This window comes from Clarias gariepinus, chromosome 18 (assembly GCF_024256425.1).
Source record: "Clarias gariepinus isolate MV-2021 ecotype Netherlands chromosome 18, CGAR_prim_01v2, whole genome shotgun sequence".
In the NCBI taxonomy this organism is placed as follows: domain Eukaryota; kingdom Metazoa; phylum Chordata; class Actinopteri; order Siluriformes; family Clariidae; genus Clarias; species Clarias gariepinus.
In genome coordinates, this window is record NC_071117.1 from 3,671,511 (window position 1) to 3,679,572 (window position 8,062).

The window sequence follows — 8,062 nt, forward strand, 5'->3', positions numbered from 1 at the left end:
ACCATGGCAGTCAGCTACACATTCACCTAGCTAAACATGTCTTCAGCCCCAACATGCACTAAGCCAGTGGTTCTCAAAGTGTGTGGCGCCCCACTAGTGGGGAATACAGACATGACAGGTGGGGCGCAATGAACGGGAGGGAATTAGTGAAAAATAATAGGAAAGTACCTATTATAATTCATGCTTTTCTTTATTGACAGTAAAGGTTGGACACTCGAAACTAAATTAACACACTAAAACTAAACACACGCAAAGAAATGGATCAATAATACAAGTAAATTAAAATAACATTAGAGAAAAAGTGGAACCATAGTGCAACAATAACGGTTTAACGTCGGCATGTTAATTCCAGAGGAACAAATTATAAGGAAACATTCGGTATTATATATGTCATTTCATTTATTCCTATGTGTATGCTGATGTTTCTGTATTTTTGTTAAACATTAATATTTTATCAGGCAGTACTAGTCTGGCATTTCTAGTTTCCAGTGAAACAACAAAGTTACTTTTTGATCCTTCAGGCGCTGAACAGAAGGGAAGATCAATATCGTTCTACGCTTTTTGTTGGTGTGCGGCTTTTTGCGATGATCCCTAAATTATTCGTTGTACTGTAGAGAATAATGGTGTTTATGCTTTTAAACATGTATAATTTAAGGCGGATGGAGCTTAAAGACAATGTAGAGAGGAAATATATGTGGGTATCTTATTTTCAGGTTTATTTATGCAGTTATTGAATTCGGAGATGCGAATATCAAACTAACTTTACTGCGGACACAAACAGGTGTTATGCGCTAAAATGCCCCCTTGCCACGGATTGCCCCCCTACATAATCTCTATCAAATATTATATTAGGACATTCAAAGGTTTATTATTATCAAATATTATTACTATTATAATTAACCCTGGGCACGTGACAGCCATCGAGACGATTAATACAAATCCCCAAAAATGATTTATTTTGCAGGGGTTTGTCAATGTGCAAATAAATTATCACAAATTGCACTAAATAAATATTGTTTGTGGTGAAAGATTACAGAAAACGATTTTATTATAAAAATAATATATTTTCCCCTATACATTTTTTATATTGCTTATTTAATAATTAAATTCATTTGTTATAATTTGTAATTTGTAAACCATAAACCTATGGATTTATGTTTTAATATATTATTTGAAAGAGATTATGTAGGGGGGGCAATCCATGGCAGGGGGGCATTTTAGAGCCAACACCACCTGTTCTGTAGCGTACTGTATGTAGTGAGCATAATAACGTCAAAAAAGCAGGTGATTCAGCATCATCAGCCTAACGACCAAAAACCCAGCCGAAAGGAAAACATGATGAAGCCTACTGTATGTTGCGCTTGGATTTATGGTGGGGATGGTGGGGGCAGAAGAGAGACCAGTGTGTGTTTTGTGTCTTAAACCGCTGGCAGCAGACAGCACGAGACCCAACAAAGTAGGAAGACAATAACAATTGCACTTGTATTTTATCTGTTTTGAACTTGGTGTTATTTGATCTTATCGGTTTAGAAATTAATATTTCAATAAATAGTACACTTGGCCATTTTCGTTATCATTTTGTTGACAAGTGGGGCTTGAAAATTTGCCCACCCCCTTAAGTGGGGAATGACAGAAAATGTTTGCGAACCACTGCACTAAGCTACACTTACCTAATAGCTCAACACACACTAGGGAATTAGGGCACAGAATCACAGAGACGGAGAATACCCAGTGGCTAGGCGAGGCGCCACTCCCGGGCTAGGCGAGGCGGCACTCCCGGGCTAGGCGAGGCGGCACTCCCGGGCTAGGCGAGGCGGCACTCCCGGGCTAGGCGGCACTCCCGGGCTAGGCGAGGCGGCACTCCCGGGCTAGGCGAGGCGGCACTCCCGGGCTAGGCGCACTGGGACACTAGGGAGGTAGGAAACACTGAACAGCTAGAGACACAAAGGGGCTATGGCTAGAAGCATGCTAGTTAGCTCAACATAGATTTTAGCTAAAACCACTCCTAGCCAAACACACACCTAACTACTTACCTAACTCTAGCTAAACACACAAGAACACAGGAGGACAAAAACCACAGTACTTACATACATCTAGGACAGGACTGAATCAGCTCCACTAACACAGACACACCGAACATACACAGAAACATTGCCAATATGAGAGCCCAGGTCAACACAACTTAAATCAAAATATGAACTAAACAAAGAACAAGAAAAGAAAAGACAAACCAAACCAAACCACCCACACACACAGATGACAGTGGTGAAACCAAAAATGCTCGACCCAGTTTCTCAGACTAAACAGCTATTTATAGATGGATTAACGGCTACCTCGGTTCAGGTGTGCACTCGCATCACCTGACCGAGGTGCCTGCTGGGAAACTGAGTCAGCCAATAACAACTACAAATAAAAAACAGCGACCTCTGGTGATGGACCCTTACAGAATCTCAGTTAGCTGTGTGCATGTTACTGCTTCATAACTATACTCTTTATATAGTTGACCAATCATATGTGGCTTAAACAGAAAAAAGGAGAGGGAAAACACAAAAGCAGCTCCCAGGCAGAGACCCGGCTCCAGTCGTTCACCTTAAAGAGCAGCTCTAAGAGCCATATCGTTCTGACACATCAGTAGTAACAGACTGTTAAAGAGTGACAGGAAGCAGTTCATGTGAGGTTTATGGTGAAACACTTCATCTCACTAACACTACAGTTAATCCTGTAGTACGTCTAGTTCACTCAGATAAAAGTTAATGTACAGAACACTGATATTAAACGTTGCAAATTTTACATCATCAAACGTATTGTGTTATCTAACAGTTTATACTGCAGTACACACAGACACTGTTTATTAGAATATTATCAGAAACATTTTAATTTTACAGTGCTTTAACAGGGGCTGGGGTCGACAATTCAGACACACCCACAGACACAGACACACACACACACACACAACTACACTTCCTGAGAGTTTCTTTTTTTTTTTTTTTGCCACTGGCTCAAGTGGAAGTGAATGTCACGCTACTGTCTGAGAAAACCACAAATACACCCTGTAAAGTCAGAGAGACAGAGACAGTAAGTGTGTGTACGATAACTAACAGAACATTATTAATTATTATTATCTGAGGAGTTTGTGAGTCTGGATGTAGAATGGAGATGGTCCTCATCTTCACCTTCTGCCTGATTCTAGGTAAGTACAAACACTTCCAAATCCTCATCAGTCTCAGTGTTCAGTATCAGTGTCACATTAAAGCTTTGCACTGATGGACATTTAGCACAGAACTTTTATAGAGAGGTTCCAGTGTTTAAAGTAGTGAAGTTCTCAGGGGTGCTGAGAGCTCCTGGTTATCTTCAGAAGCACACAGAGGAGCTTCCACTTCACTTACTGCATGAGGAAACCTACATGTTCAAGTCACCTACACATGGGAACATTATCTCTACTTATTTTCAGTGTAAAATTGACTTTGAAGAGTTTGTGTATCTGTATACGAGCTGAACAACAGTCCTTAACTACAGGTTATGTGTTTAAAGATCAGGACTAATGCTTTATCAGTGCAGTCGGCCTGCAGTCTCATCTCTCTTCTTCCTGTTGTTCAACACAGAATGTGAGTTTAGTGTTTTCTATCGAGTCTAGCCGAGAGCAGATAGTCCTGTTGTAGGACGTGTAGGATTTAGATTATTAGTCTCTGAGTGTTTGTTATTTAAAATCCCTGTATTGGTTTCTCCTACTGTATGTGTATCTGTTGTACCTGTCTCTTCTCTTACACGTGTCACAATGTTTACACTTTAATATTCCTGGATACTGAGCTTCATTTTGGTCTTATATGTTACACCATGGTCCTGGATCATATTTCATTCCACTGTATATTATTCTCCAGCTGGTACTGATGCTGTACCTACAGTAACTGGATACAGAGGACGATCAGTTCAGATTAAATGCTCCTACACATCTGGATATGAAAAGAACAACAAGTATCTCTGCAGAGGTGAATGTCCATCTGTGGGGAATAGAGACATTCCTGTTCAGTCTGGATCTCCTGCTAAAGACTCCAGATTCTCTCTGTATGACGACACAACAGCCAAAGTCTTCACCGTCACCATCACTGATCTGAGACCAGAGGAAGGAGGAACTTACTGGTGTGGGGTAGATGCATGGCATGATAAATACACAGAGATTCTACTGCTTGTTAAAACAGGTGAGTGTTACACAGAGGAGAGTAAAATAATCTTACATTAATTTATTAATCATGAACATATTGTCATTGAGCTTTTGTAATGTCATACAACGACTTATACTGTTTGCATTACGATTTACATTTACATCTGAAAATCTACACAGCTGATATTCACCAACATCTGTTAGCTACATAAGGCATTAGCTTAGCCACAGGGAGCTAAAGTGTTTGTGCTAAGCTACATAAGGCAGTATGTTAGCAGGATTAGCAGTGTTATCTACATGCTAAGCTAAAATATATAAGTGACATTGGAAGAGAATATTTTAGAAAAGCCAGTAAAACTGGTGAAAAAAACTGTTTAATATGATCAGAATAAGGATTATAAGAGACTTAATAACTTTCTCATGGTAACAGTTTGCTGGATTCTCCACCTCATCTGGAGCAAATCACTCTTTAAAACACACCTGTTCTCTGTCAGTGTTGTTCTGAGTAAAAAAGATAAACTCCTCCCACTTTCCAAAACATTCTGTACAGCACGTGCCATTTTACACACACACACACATGCAGGAAACTCACTGGGTCTGTGTGTGTGTGTGTGTGTGTGTGTGTGTTGGGGGCGTGGCCCTGTGAGTAGATTACCAAGACTGTTACCCTGTGAGTACAATATGGGCGTGTCCTGTCTCAGGTTATTAATAGATAATAAAGTGAGACAGAAAGAAACAAATACAGAAAGAGAAGACGGATCTTTTCCTTGGATTTATGCAAAATACATGAACTAAGAATATAAATTTTTTATTTAAGTTTATTATAAATGTATTATAAATTATTTTCTTTTTATTTAACTTGCTTCATTTAAACTTAGACCCTTTAATCTTTCTATAGTTATATTTCTCATGTCTGTGTGTCTGCAGTATTCTCTGTGTTTCAGTTTATTTTAGTTACGTGTTACAGAAAGATAGTGACGGAGACTGAGACGGCTGAAAGCGAACCCTGTTTATTTTCTTTATTTAACAAAAGCACAGTGTTTTGTGGATATTGTGAGTGTACAGAAATAAACGTAGAGCCTTTACAGAGTCACATGATGTACTACACTTAATATATGATCAAAAAAGGACTAAGAACTTTCAGTTCTTTTATCATTTACCAGCAAAAAAACACCATTTGTCCCTCTGATGGTACCACAGACCCCTAGGTGTTAAAGCACCGTGTACAATATAAAACAGAAATTATTTATCAAGTTTGTTTTAAATCTATATCATTTGAGTCTGGAATTTAAATATATACTGTTTCTTTTATCTTTCAGAAAATCTCATCAGCAGCACTGTCTCACACACCACACACACCACATTCACTACAAACATCACACACTTCACTTCAACACACTCCATGAGTCCATCAGTACATGCTGAGAACACACACTCAACAGCAGGTATGAACTTTTTGCTTGTCCTCTTCCTCACTTTTCTCTCACATCATTCATCATGTCTCATATTTGTATTTCAGATAATCCACTAAATGATGCTAACCACCCAAACTCCACCCCCTCATCTCAGGGTTTGTACAATATCATGTGTTTTTGAGTCTTTACTTGCATTTATTTATATGAGAAACAATACACAAATCAAACAGTGACAGGGAAAATGGCCACATCTGGGAGATGTAAATGATTTAAGCATCGTGCTACGCTCCCCAGGTAGCACACACACGTCGCAGAGACGTCTACACGACGTCATCTTTTTCATCTGGCAGATGTCTGGCAGAGGGCGTTTGCTCATCTGGCAGATATCGCCGATACATCCGTATACAGCGCTTAGCGTACGTATTTAAGACGTAAATGAATTAAAATGTCCCTGATCCACTTTTTAGACGATGTTAATCAGATGTTCTTACATCTGCCAAATGTACATCTGCCCCCCCCCCATTATTTTAATTAAATACCCTCGGTTAATTATAATAAACCATGGTTAACAGAATTCTGTGAAGGAAGGAAGCAGAAGACAAATGGGATAAAACAGAGATTTTTATTTTATATTTAATAAAAACCCTGTTTTACACCAGCAGCAACTTACAAATGAGGTCTCAATTTGAAAAGATGTACAAAACATAAAACACCACAAATAAGTATTAATCATGGAAAAAATTAAACACCAACAGAAACGTTTTGTACTTTATAACTGTTCATTATGACTTTTAAATATGACCGTTAGAGACGGTTGGTAAGGAAACTCCTGAAGTCAGATGCAGACAGGACACTTTCACTCACAAACTGCTGTCAAGAAATACAGAGATAGATTCAATTAAAATTCATGATACTTAAATTAGCAAATAAACAATATTTATACTTTCTTCCTCTCGCTTCACAACTCATGAGAACAGACTGAAACCAGAACCGGACCGCAGATTAAGAACGCGCATATAACCATCTGTATTTTAAGTGTGATTAAAAATACAAGAAATAGCTTAAACCAAAATAACGTGACTAAACATCGCTAAACAGCAGGTGACATTTATGTTCAGTATTTCGTTCTATTTAGAAAGATATGTGGTTGCTAACGCTAGCAACCTAACTAAATGCCTGCATCATGCTAGCACCACAGTTAACAGTTTAGCGTTAGCTTCTTCATCACCCTGCAAACATTCTACAGAGAAAGATAAAAAGCTCAGACATCTTAGCCGTTTCTTTCATACACAGGTGGGGTTCTTTAGCTAACTATAGCAGCTATTGTCAGCTAAATTATCCTACCTCAGCCTGAAAATTTGTGTGTAACCTTAACACGGTAACAGTAATAAATGTTATATATTGTAATCATTTTTCAGTCATATGTAACTTAGGTGAGTGAACATGTGTATAGATGTAAAGACGATGTATCATTTAACAGCTCAAACAGGCGATCTACAGACGATCAAAATACGACTATAAAAAAACGAACACAATGTTTACCAGATGATATGCTCTTTAGCAGACGTCTCCGCGACGTACCTGTGCTATCTGGGAACTGTTTTTTTTTTTTTTTAATAAAGATTAGGAATATAATTTCCCACAGCTATATTGTGGGTGTTGCTCAGGATTTCTGGCCTGGTGTTCAGTCTGCTTGAGGAATTTGAATCACTATAACAACCCGAGTGGCTTCTGAAATTGCTGCTCCAGTGACATTCCTACCTATTATTGTATTATTGTACTTCCACATGTGTGGTATTTATTCAGATTAAATTTACACATGGTTCACCTACACCTCCCTCAGTCTGGTCTGTCTGGTCTGAGATCTCCGGATTAAAAACAGTTTAATTAAACCACATCGAGACACATCAACAGTCTAAAGAACACAACACACACACACACACACACACACACACACACACACACACACACAGGGTGTAATTTACCTGTTTGGGTAAAAATGTAATTCTCTTGCAGGATTTCCAACATCCATTCTCATCATTACTGTGTCTGTGGTTCTGGTGCTGATTCTCTTTGCTCTTATATTGACTGTCACACTACAGAGAAAGAAGAAGACTGGAGGTACCGCGAACACACACATGCATGTTTAGTTTCAGTTACACAACCATAAAAGTGTGTAAAGTTTTATACTTTATGGCTGTTTGATTTGGCGAGTGCCTGTGCAATTAGGACTAACACTTAATGTCAAATTAGATAAATGATTGGGGGACATTGTGTGTCATCTAGGGGAAAAAAAAACAATGTCAAGACTGTTTGGTGTAGGGAATTGTGGTTTCAGTGGGTCTAAAATCACCAGTGTTTCTAGTATTAAAGCGATTTTTTCCAGACCTGAACCTACAGAAATAAAATCCTATCCAGGCTGGTGTCAGTGGTTAAGAGATTATAAAAACATTATACAAACATTTTTATTGGTTTATGTAGGTTTTTA

General features: G+C 38.5%; 1 protein-coding gene across 1 annotated transcript in view; it reads left to right on the plus strand.

Annotated features, from left to right (window-relative positions):
* Positions 1 to 7,629, plus strand: part of LOC128506183 (CMRF35-like molecule 1) — a 34,593-nt gene extending 26,964 nt beyond the window's left edge. Inside the window, exons 2-3 of the transcript XR_008355691.1 lie at positions 5,679 to 5,729; positions 7,591 to 7,629. The gene's annotated coding sequence lies outside the window, so the exon portion shown is untranslated. The remainder of the gene's footprint in view (positions 1 to 5,678; positions 5,730 to 7,590) is intronic.
* The last annotated feature ends 433 nt before the right edge of the window (positions 7,630 to 8,062 follow it).